Here is a 12544-nt window from a genome sequence, read left to right as displayed (position 1 = left end):
TACCGTATTGAGTGCACAAGTGGACCCGGTCTGAAGCAGAAGGACAGTGGAAAAAGGGACAAGAAGGAGAAAAGGGGAAGCAGGCATAAAAGCATAAGAAAGTGCAAAGGATATAAACAAAGAGACTTTAGTATTTATTTGAAAGGGGTTCCTATTGTGCTTATTTTTCGGCCCTTTGTATTGAGTAGTGAACTCCTATAGAGCAGCTACACACAATAACCCGCACAAATGGTCTTTGATGGTCTTTCACTTGTATAGCACTGTTCCACCTCCAAGGTGCTCAAAGCGCTTTGACACTGTTTTACATTTACCGACTGATGACGCAGCATCAAGAGCAACTGGGGGTTCGATATCTTGCCCAAGGATACTTGGACATGATCACAGCAGGACGGTGGATGGAACTCACTACCTTCAGGTTGGGAGAATACCACTCTACCAGCTGAGCCACGCCGACCCAAAGCTTTCTGGATATTCCAGAATCTGCACCTATTCCAGCTGGAATTTTTTGAATTTCCAAAACACTCACTACGCCCTCTCCGCTGTGATTGGTCCCACTCAGCTTGTACAGCTAACAGCTTGTACCTGGACACGCCCATATAAGGAAGTCACAGTCTCAATGGAGCGGGTGACTTCATATAACCGAGCGGTCAGAGCCACCCCAAACTGATTTCCAAATGGGTAAACTATCTGGCCACTGGAGCTAGTGTCTGGGTGAGGCTGGGTTGCATCAGGTAAAAAAATAAATATATATAAATAAAAGAAAAAATAAAAGAAAAATATTAATAAATATTAATTATATTAAATATTAATAAATAGTCGTCAATGCTTCTGCTGTACCCTCCACTTTTTTCAGTGCTTTGGTTCTTTGCAAAAGCTCTGATAAAACATTAAATTATAATAAATTATTATAAATTAATTTTTATTTATTATTAAATTATTAAATAAACGTTTAATGTTAATTTTTATTTTTCAACACAAAATAAGATGGAAAAATAAATAAGCAAATCAAAAAACAAATGAAACAAGTGAAACAAATTAACAAATTCATTTTTATTTATTATTAAATTATTAAATAAATATTTAATGTTAATTTTGATTTTTTGATACAAAATAAGATGGAAAAATAAATAAGCAAATCCAAAACTGCCATCCCAAACTGATTTCCAAATGGGTAATGTATCTGAAATTATCTAAAACTTTGGCATCGTTTTAACACAATAACTCAACATTCTAACAACATTTACGACATTTACATATATGTGCAGCATCAGGTGCAACTGGAGAAAGTCCAAGGAAAAGTCACAATAGAAATCCGTTCCAAGAAAACCATCAATAAAATATATTCTTACAAGAAAGTAACTTTAAAAAAAAAAGTGTACCGTAGTTCAAGTCAAAACAGGTTGCCGTGGCAACAGATGAGTTCTGGTGCTTCTGCTTACTTGAATATGCACCCTGGATGTGTCACGGCATGACATAAATACATACATGTATGCATGCATTCATGCCGGGGAAGTGAACTCCCAGTGGAGCTGGCGTGTGATTCCTACTATTCCTCCAACCCTCCTCGCCACACGTTCGCCTGTTGCCTGCAACCACCTGTTCTCTAAACATGTTAATTACACAACAGTCAAAAGTTGCGCAGACAAAATGGAATATGGAGGACTGATGCTAAATGATTGAGGAGCTGAAAAGCCTGTTAGAGACTGCTTGGAAGGCGATCTAAGGACAAAGACCGTGTGTGTGTGTGTGTGTGTGTGTGTATGTGTGAGGCAGATAACAGCAGCATGTTGTGTTTACTCTCATTAACTACATCAATATTGTCACACAGATTTTTCAGGCTTTGAGTGCTTCCATGAGGGGGGAAAAGTTAACAAAACACAGCTGTCAATCAAAACCATTGTGTGATTTAAGAAAGTGCCTTTGGAGTTGGGAGTTTTGGAATTTCACCAACATTTTCTGGGAAAATGTACTTCTAAAGTTGTAAGACATTCACGTATCGTGCAGCCAGCAGTAAAGGATTAACTTTGAATGTGTTTTTCTTTCTCTTTGGCTTTGTTACAAATTACCCCCCCCCCCCCAAAAGTCTCCAAGGTCCCAAAATAGTGGACTGTAAGTTGGTTGATCAAAATCTCGCTTTGATGCTGGAATTTAGTGCTTTAAGAAATAGACTAAAACAAACAAGTATGAAAAAAAGTATGTAAAAAACAAATATAAAATAAATCCTAGGAACACTAGGTGTTGTGTCTGCAGCTTTAATGCTAATGAGCCGTGTAGTGCATTTCATCAGTAACTTTCTACACTTAACACGTAACTTAATACACTGTAACTCTGCACTTGTCCAACAAAACAGATGCCACCATATATCACATATGTAACAATAAAGGGAACCTATTATGCTTTTTCCACTTTTCTGACCTATAAATGTTGTTAGAATGTTGTATTCTCATGTTACACGATGCCAAAGCTTCACATAATGAGGTTTGACCAATCAGAGTGGAGTGGGCATGCCCAGAGGTGGGCTGTAAATCATAAAAACGATTTTAAAAATTATTACAAAATTATTACAAAATTATAAAAAAAACACATAAAACATTATATTAAAAAAATAAATTATAAATAATATAATAATAATATAATAAATAAATAAATGATCAAAAATAATTAATTCAAATAGACTGTTTTGGAAATTGGCTGCACGGCAGTCAAGTGGTTAGCGCGCAGACCTCACAGCTAGGAGACCTGAGTTCAATTCCTTTTCTCCGGGGGCTCTGGTTTCGTCCCGCATTCCAGAAACATGCTAGGTTAATTGGTATGAATGTGAGTGTGAATGGTTGTTTGTCTATATGTGCCCTGTGATTGGCTGGCGACCAGTCCAGGGTGTACCCCGCCTCTCGCCCGAAGACAGCTGGGATAGCCTCCAGCCCCCCCTCGCGACCCTTGTGAAGATAAGCTGTAGAAAATGAGTGAATGTTTTAGAAATCCAAGGAAATACAGCTTCAATAGGTGCAGATTCTGGAAGATCTAGAAAGCTTACTGTGCGGGTTATTGTGTTGTGTGTAGCTGCTCTATAGGCGTTTGTTTGCTTTGTCAGATGTGGTCCTCTGTGAAGTTTGGGCCTGGTGCATGGTACCAAGAAGAACCTGGATACAGGTACAGGAAGTCTGACTCAATCATGGAACCACAAACCTGTCGTTCCCCATCAACCAGGAAGTAGTCTGATATGTGCTCCTTTGATGGGCGTGGCATCACAATAGGACACTTATATTGTTACATGAAGTCTTCTGCGGCATCCGTGTTAGCCTGTGTGTGATATGATGTATTTTTTTATAATATTGCTGCTATGTTCTCACACAGAAATAAGCGTTCCGATTTCAACTATATCTAAATGCTAATGCAGGAAGTGTCTGGGGAGTTACGTTTGATGAGGAGGCCATGGATGATGTGCTGAGAAGTCTGGAACTGGAAACTTTTTTTTTTATAGTTTCACAGTGTCTGTGTGGACACTTCATTAGGTACACCTGCCCACGCTAACGGCACCCTCTGCAAGGAAATTCAGCTTGCATTGCCTCCCACTCCAATATGGCATCTGGGCATCAAAATCAATGTTCCGATTAAGAGGCGTAGCGCACTAAAGTTGCCACTTTTATCCTGACTCCTCAACCCCTATCCGCAAAAGTGCTGAGTTTCTCTTCGTCCTCACTGGCATCCAGCCCCAATGTGTGTGTGCTTGCTTCAAAGCTTGTCTTTTTCATTGAGTGTTTCCATCATTTTTGTCCAGCCCTTGCAGCGGCAACATGACTTCAAAGGGAATTGTAAAATGTATGTGGACTTCTTTGCTCCAACCAATACTAATTTAATGCTGCAAATGTATCCAACACGGTCCATTCCGACTCCTAATTCTAATCTAATCCTAATTTCAGTCATTGGTGTCAAACTCCGCATCGATTCCAAGTCTCTTGATGATATTGTTGAGTCCAAAGTCATCAAATTTGTGACTGGAGTCCAAGTCACGTGACTGGATTCCTCGACTCCCTCACAATAAATGAGTATTCAGTCCATTCACATAAAACTAGTGCAGATGGCTGCAGAGAAAGAGAGCGGCGCTGAGGCATGAGTTTGTTGTGATGACTTGGGCAGATCTTTTTGTTTTCAGAACAAAGCTGTACTACACACCCGGGCTTGGATTATTGTTGTGCTTTTGTGCTGTGAGTCTCAAACATGCAGCTGACATGTTTTAACATGCATGGATTCACTCAGAAGGCAGGCAAAGCACCACCGAGTGTGTGGGCTCCCCAGGAATACTGGAGGTGTTGTCCCATTTCATCCTTTATGAATCACAAGTTAAGACCAGGGCTTTCTTTCAAATACTGTATTTTCTGGACTATAAGTCGCTCCGGAGTATAAGTCGCACAATGCCAAAAATGCATAATTAGGTCAAAAAAACATACATATGTTGCACCGGAGTATAAGTCACATTTTTTGCAGGTAATTTATTTTACAAACTACTTGACCAAAACAGACATTACGTCCTCTTGGAAGGCAAGTTCTAACAATAAAAGAATAGAGAACAGGGTGAATAGGTGTAAGATATGCTAACACAATGCTTATTCAGCTACACAAAAATAAACATGAACAGAAAAGGTGTCCAGTGTTTATGGAACATAAACCGTTTTTTTTCATTTATAAGTCGCTCTGGAGTATAAGTCGCAGGAACAGCCAACCTATGAAAAAAAGTGCGACTAATAGTCCGGAAAATACGGTAATTATGTTATGTTTGTTTATGCTAATACAATGGTTATTCAGCTACACAAAAAATAAAAATGAACAGAAAAGGTGCCAGTGTTTATGGAACATAAACAGTTATTTTCATTTATAAGTCGCTCTGGAGTATAAGTCGCAGGAACAGCCAACCTATGAAAAAAAAGTGTGACTAATAGTCCGGAAAATATGGTAATTATGTTATGTTTGTTTATGCTAAGACAATGGTTATTCAGCTACACAAAAAATAAACATGAACAGAAAAGGTGTCCAGTGTTTATAGAACAACGACTTATAGTCCGGAAAATACGGTATATGTACCCTCTGCGTACTTTTTGCTGTTATTTGATCACTCTTCGGGTGATCACATTCGAGCTCACCTGAACCGAATGATCGCGTTCACACTTGACCAGGCTGACCCCAGCAGAGCAAATGCACCACAGTTCTTTTTAACCGAAGCAAACATGACGATTGTGAACGCGCCCTTGGAGGGAGTGAAGGTGCTTGATGGCCCCAGAGAAGCTGAGGCTTTGTCCTTCCTCCCACACGTCCTCCCTCATGATACTCGGCCACTGTTCTCTCTAATAAGCTCGGCTCTGTCGCGCTCGCTCACGTGTCTGTTTGCGTGTGTAACATCCAGCCTTAACAACATCATTATCAGCTTTTGTTTGAAGCCCCTCTCCTGTCCTTTCACTCTCTCTCTCTCTCTCTCTCTCTCTCTCTCTCTCTCTCCACCCTTCGCCTCCTCCGCTGCCTTGTCTGCCTCATGCTTGCCAGGCTGAGGAAAGAAGAGGGAAGGAACCGTGTTGGCTGCATTAGCATATCAGACACATGGTGAGGGGCTGGAGATTGGGTAGTGGAGCAGATGTCAATTTACATATTCAACATTGGTCCAGTGCTGTTGTAGGTAGGTGTGTGTGTGTGTGTGTGTGTGTGTTGGGACAGAGGGATGTCATGAATGTGACAAAGGCAAGGCTGGAGGTAACATGGATGGAAATGGAACCAGGGGGTGGCATCAAGAATTATTCCTGCGCGATTGATGTGGTTTGGCAGAAGAGTAGAAAGTCACTGGTTTGACTCCCTGGTGCTCGTATCCACCTTCCTTTTTATACCGTGTCGTCACTCTTAATAACTTTATTTCTATGTTGACCTTCAATTCTCACCTCACCTAGGAAGAACCTCAGGTTTTTTCATGTGTTACTACATGATGACAAAAAGCCAAGAATTATCCACTTGACTCTCTTAATGTGTTTGAAACCACCAGAGCAAAAGCAGAGCACTTGTCTACTTTCAAGGGCAGATAGATTTGCAGGTCATTAGCAAAGCAACGGAAGAAAATGTTTAGAGAGAATCAATCCTGATGGAATCATATACAATGAGAACAAGATGGGACCTAAGATTGAGCCTTGAGGCACACCACTGCTGAACGTGACACCATATTAAAGGTTCCCTATTACGCAAAACAAGAGACTTTTTAATGATGTCCTAACAGTAAGATACCAAACAATTATTTGTTGGCTCTAGTTTTTAGAGACGAGACATTCAAACGGTTGTTTTTAAACTGTCTAAATTCCAGCATCGACACTAGATGTCAGCCAATACACTTCTAAACTTGTTGAAAAACAGTGTAAAACGGGGGTCGCAGTAGGAAGCAGGAGACAAAACAAGAAATGTAGCGTTTCCAAGCTCAGAGAGAAGGAAAACACAGTGATTAAAGGGCATTTTCAGTCTGTCATGCTTCCATACACGCTGTGTGATGTGAGACTCTCGCTAACACACCCCCCCCAACAACACTTTCTTGGCTGGACGGATCAGCCTCTACACGCCAACTCGACTGTTAAATGGCTCCATCATTAGAGAGACTGGAGCTCGGACTCAGGAAGAAGGAGAGACAGAGGAGACGAAATGGAGAAAAATGGCTGTAAAACCAATGAGTGAAAAGCTACATTATAGGATCTCATTTAAAAAAAGGAAACTACACTAAGATTTTAAACAAACAAGGAATTAGTGACTTCATTGTACTTGATCAAAGAAGGACTCCAATTATGGCCACTTTTTTTTAACTTAAATATAAGCACAAGTCGAAAAAATCAGTAAAAACATGTTGGCGGTGGGAATTAGCTGTCAAAAACATGATGATGACGATGCTGGACTGAACATGATGCCTTAAATTGTCACATATTAGCCACGTATACATGGACCCAAATATTCCAATTGCATTCAGTTTATTTGCTTAAACGGAAAGAATTGAACCTTTGCATACACCTCATTCCGAATACGAATGAACATATAATCGGATTCACAGGAGTGGAATATTCCTTTCCCCGATCCAATTGACGTATCTTGTACCCGTTCAAACAGAAAGTTGTCATGGTGCGTTTGTTTTCGTTGTGTTTTTCTTCTTCTGTTGTTTATTGGCGGTTGGCAAGCGCCAGAATCTAAACACTTCTATACTTTATTCACAAGTCCAGTTTTATTAAAAAAATAAAATATATATGAATATATAAAACATGTCCCGAGTTTAATTATAAAATATTAGCAAGATTGAATTTGATCTTTTCCTGTTTAAATTTATCCCGGGTGCGTTCTTTCAGCGCATGCTCAGATATGACGTAACACGCAGCTTCACGCGTTCTTCACTTTTAAAAATGGAGGCGAGCAATCGAAACTGGACTGCTGCGGAAAGTTTGTTTTTCCAAACTAAGTTTCAAGACTGGACAAAGGAAAAACTGGCAATACGGAGTTATTCCAAGAAGTGAAAGAATAACTTGGGGAAGTCGGTATCACGTGATGTTGATGTTTACGTTTTACTGCGCATGCCCCATGGACTATTCTGGTTGATTATAGCGCCGCATGTAGACAAGAGATTGGAATATTCCTTTTCCATGTATACCATTGTTTTCGGAAAGGTCATTCGGAAATAGAAAAAACTCCTCATGTAAACGTGGCTAGTGACAGAGGCACTATAATTAAATTCTTAATTCTAAAGCGGACTGGAGTTGTACATGGATTCTGTGCACAAATGACATATTACATACTGCATATAAGAATGTAAAAAAGCAGAGAGATACAGCAAGTGTCCACGCTGGCATGTACTTGATCAAAAGCAGGTCTGAAATAGCAACAGTGCCTGCAGTCTTGATTATCATTAATTCAGGTTAATTTATCCTCAGGCTGCTGAAACATTCACATTCATTCACACACATGAATTATTGCTCGGCGAGATTGTATCGAGAGGGAAGGCTGCTGGAAGATGGACTTGAAACTTTAAGCACAGCTCAATATTTGAACAGGCCATTCCAGGAAGCCGTATTGACTTCCATCACTTGTGTTTCACTTTAGTGCTCGGAGAATATCGAGCACACTGGAACAGCAGCCACTGAAGTGCTCCATGAAATATGAAATGCTACCGTTCGACAAAGGAATGATGTTATTATAATGCCGGGTTGCACTAGATAGAGTAACGCCGCAATAGTTCATTATGTTATTTATTCTATTAGGTAGATGCAAACTCCATGAAAAAAAATTTACGTGATTAATTTCTCAGCTCCACCCTCGGCCATCTCTGTGTGGAGTTTGCATGTTCTCCCCGTGCATGCGTGGGTTTTCTCCGGGTACTCCGGTTTCCTCCCACATTCCAAAAACATGCTAGGTTAATTGGCCACTCCAAATTGTCCATAGGTATGAATGTGAGTGTGAATGGTTGTTTGTCTATATGTGCCCCGTGATAGGCTGGCGACCAGTCCAGGGTATACCCCGCCTCTCGCCCGAAGACAGCTGGGATAGCCTCCAGCCCCCCTCGCAACCCTTGTGAGGATAAGCGGTACAAAATGATTGAATGTTTTGGAAATCCAAGGAAATACCGCTGCAATAAGTGCAGATTCTGGAAGATCTAGAAAGCTTACTGTGCGGGTTATTATGTGTAGCTGCTCTATAGGCGTTTGTTTGCTTTGTCAGAAGTGGTCCGTGATAGGCTGGCGACCAGTCCAGGGTTTACCCCGCCTCTCGCCCGAAGACAGCTGGGATAGGCTCCAGCACTCCCCTCGACCCTCGTGAGGATAAAACAGTAGAAAATGAATGAATGAATAATTTCTCAGCATGTCAACTGGAAAAAATATATAATATATACAGTTACGAAAAATGGGCTTTAGTGACCAAAAGGACATGATTGCGGGTTCAAGCAGCCAAAATGAGTTTTCTCCGCAGGCTAGCTGGGCTCTCCCTTAGAGATAAGGTGAGAAGCACTCCCATCCAGGAGAGACTCGGAGTGCAACCGCTAGGAGCCAGATGAGTTGGCTTGGGTATCTGGTTAGGATGCCTCCAGGACGGCTCCCTGGGGAGGCCTCGGGGAAGACCCCGGACACGTTGGAGAGTAGAGGTCTACACGGCTGTGCTTTTCCTTGGTCACCCCACCCCACAGCCGTGGCACGACAGCCACAGCCGTCCACAGCCGTGGTGAGATTTGAGCGGCCAGCCATCAGCCGGCCGAACAAGCGCAAAAATTAAATGACCTCTTTTCAGCTCAAGATAGTATAAATTGTGTGAAAAAAGATGATATAAGGAAGGATTATGGACAATATAGGTGACCTTTCAAGAAACAAATGAGGCTATCAATATTTTTTTATATTAGTTTTCCATAGCCGTGGCCATGTTCTTGAGATTTCTTCAGCCAGCCGTGGGGCCAGCCGCTCCGTGTAGACCTCTATTGGAGAGACTATGTCTCCTAACTGGCCTTGGAATGCCTCAGGATCCGCCAGAAGGAGATGGACGAAGTGGCCAACGAGTGGAAAAGTCCGGGCCCGCGTGACCCAACATTGGATAAGCGGTAGAAGATGAATGGATGGATATCTACCAACTTCTTGATAACCCATCCATCCATGGCGCTTATCCTCATGATTCATTCATTCATTCATTTTCTACCGCTTTTTCCTCACGAGGGTCGCGGGGGTGCTGGAGCCTATCCCAGCTGTCTTTGGGCGAGAGGCGGGGTACACCCTGGACTGGTCGCCAGCCAATCGCAGGGCACATATAGACAAACAACCTATCCTCATGATAATGACCAAAAATTTAAAAAAAAACATTGAAATGAAGCAGAAACAAAGTGGTCTAATCATTTTTTCCATGACTGAATGTCTCTTCTTTGGGTCCGACTGGAAAGTTGAGTAAGTCGAGAAAGTTCCGGTGCGCAGCTGTTGAATAAGATAAAGCAGGTAGCAAGGTCTCAGCAACAAGGCCTTCAAGGTGACGAGCCGTGAGCTTGCATTGTGTTGCGAGAGCAAATACGTCTGGTGACGAGGCGACAGACGGCAGGATGAAGACGTGCAAACGAAGGTTAAAAGAAAAGTTTTGTGAGAAAATGAGACAAAACAGGCGAAAGACATGATGATGTGACACAATCTGCAGGCCTTTTACACAATAGCAGAAAGCACTCTTAAATGTGTGTGTGCGGTGTGTGTGTGACCTTGTCGGTGTGTGTGTGTGTGTGTGTGTGTAAGAAAGCTGTCAACTACTCCCGGCAAAAGAGTTCCAGCAGTGTGTCAAGCTAATGGGCAGAAACTGGGGCATGGTGAATTATTCAACAGCTTTTTATGGGGAGGAAGATGCTTCCAATATCTTCCCTCAGGAAAAATGTAATGACCCTGCTCTCATAATACTCTCACACACGAAGCGCTGCGTGTGTGTTGAACGCCATCAGTTTAGTCCCTAAATTCCTCCACTAATGGTCTTGTTTCCAAAAACAAACACAGCGGCGGCAGGTAACCTCTGCGACTTTCACGTTAATTAAAGGGAACGGGAGCTGCAGCGTAGTCGCCATTTTTACAAAAAAAAAAAAAAAAAACACATACCAGAAGTTATTCTATTGGGTCCTGAGGGAACGTTTGAACTATACTTCCTTTTTAAAAGAAGTGATGCTGACTTTGGAGTTATAGAAGTCGAGTGAAAGCGTGCTGTGTATTCATTACATTAACAAGATAATGACTTTTGGGACTCGGTTCAGTAAATCTTCATTTAATCTTCATTGGGAACATTTTTTTTTGTTTTGATTCTTCAATAAAGAAGTAGAAAGAATGAAGTCATGAACCCATTTTGGGTTGAGGCGTGGGTCAGTGGAGCAGCGGTGCTATGTGCGGTATATATTCGCTGATATTGGCTCGTACGTGTGCAAGACGAGTAGAAAAAATGTGCTTTTTTTATGCCTGTCTCAGCACATATTCAAATTCAAACTTTAATACAACAATACTCTTCTTTTTGGAAAAACTATACTATATAAAATCCATTTATTGTATTCGAACTACAGTATGGTGAAACTGTACCTATTTAAATACTATAGGGATCACACATAATTGTGGGTCCAGCCAAAATGGCATCTAATGGGGTCGGGGCCAGGTGGGTTGACTGGCGGGGTTGGTGGTGTGCTTCAGCAATGTCCTGGGGTTTTGCTGGGGTGTCCGATGTTCCCACTCTTCTTTTGTTGTTTTGTCTTATGTAAGATTCTGTGATTATACGTATGTGTGGAAAAAAAATCACTTATTGAATTGGTAACTGCTACGGCGTGGAGAAGGGGTAGGATTTAATAAGCTTTGCTTCTTCCTGCTCCTTTTCAGACATGTGTAGTAATGAGGTGTTGTGTGTATGTATATATATATATATGTAGATATGTGTGTATGTATATGTATGTATATATGTGTGTATGTATGTGTATATATATATATATATATATATAGTAAATGTATTGTATTGTAAGTGTATATGTGAGAAAGAATAATGTAACATAGTATGCATGTCTGAAAAGAAAGACTATTCTATGATATATTTATTTATTCTATTTATATATTATATTCCCAGACAGGATAAATTAATTTCCTCTAGGAATAGGATTTAAATGTTAATGAATTGAATATGTTCACAGAGCATAGAAAACCTGTTCACCTGTTTAATATGGCAATTATTAGAGCCATTTAGACATTAAATAACAACCCTAGAGTCACCATGGATCAACTCTTAAGCTGCAGAGAAGAACTAGCAAGCAAGCAAGCTAGCTTTGAAACTTATTTCTACAACGTTTTTCTACAACTATTGCAAGGGATGGCTTTTTTTGTCTTATTTTGCACAGTATTTGTGAAATGCATTCAATAGTAGAATAAAAGAAGCATGATGTGTTCAGTTCAACGCCACGTTAGCTTGAGGGAAGAGCTGCTGCAAGTATCGATATCGTGTGATCATGGTAACGGTAATGAAGTGCTGGACAAGATGAGATATTGGACAATGGTAAGAAAGCCAATATCGAGCATCTCTAGTACGTCTCATGTAAATCAGTAATCAGCATCTTGTCTGTTTGCACTTAAAAATGCGCTACTAACTACTAGCTGGGTAGTCAAAGTGAAAGGACAACACTTTTAGGCAGCGTTTGAGGGCGTGACGTTTGCAATAAAAGGTCTAACAAGGATGAACTGCTCCAATCCGGGCAGCCGGAATGACATTTACTACAAGGTCCAGTCCTTTTTTTTTACCTTTCTGTCACTCTCCTCCATGAACCCCCCACCCATCCTCCTCCTAAACCCACCCCCCTTATCCCAGCATCCTTCTGTGTCCAATCTGAATTGCTGACATTTAATTAGTTGCTGAGTGGAGGACGCCTCTCCAAATCAGCCCTGTAGCGCAGCTGACCTTTTCTGAGAGGGTCACTCATCTGCCATTACAGCGCGCACACACACACACACACACACACACACACACACACACACAGTTATGCTTCAAAAGAAACCCTGTGATGCAGGGATGAGCC

This window comes from Doryrhamphus excisus, linkage group LG7 (genome assembly GCF_037039965.1).
Source record: "Doryrhamphus excisus strain RoL-2023G ecotype Guam linkage group LG7, RoL_Dexc_Guam_v1.1, whole genome shotgun sequence".
NCBI lineage: Eukaryota > Metazoa > Chordata > Actinopteri > Syngnathiformes > Syngnathidae > Doryrhamphus > Doryrhamphus excisus.
Note: the sequence above shows the minus strand (reverse complement) of the source record.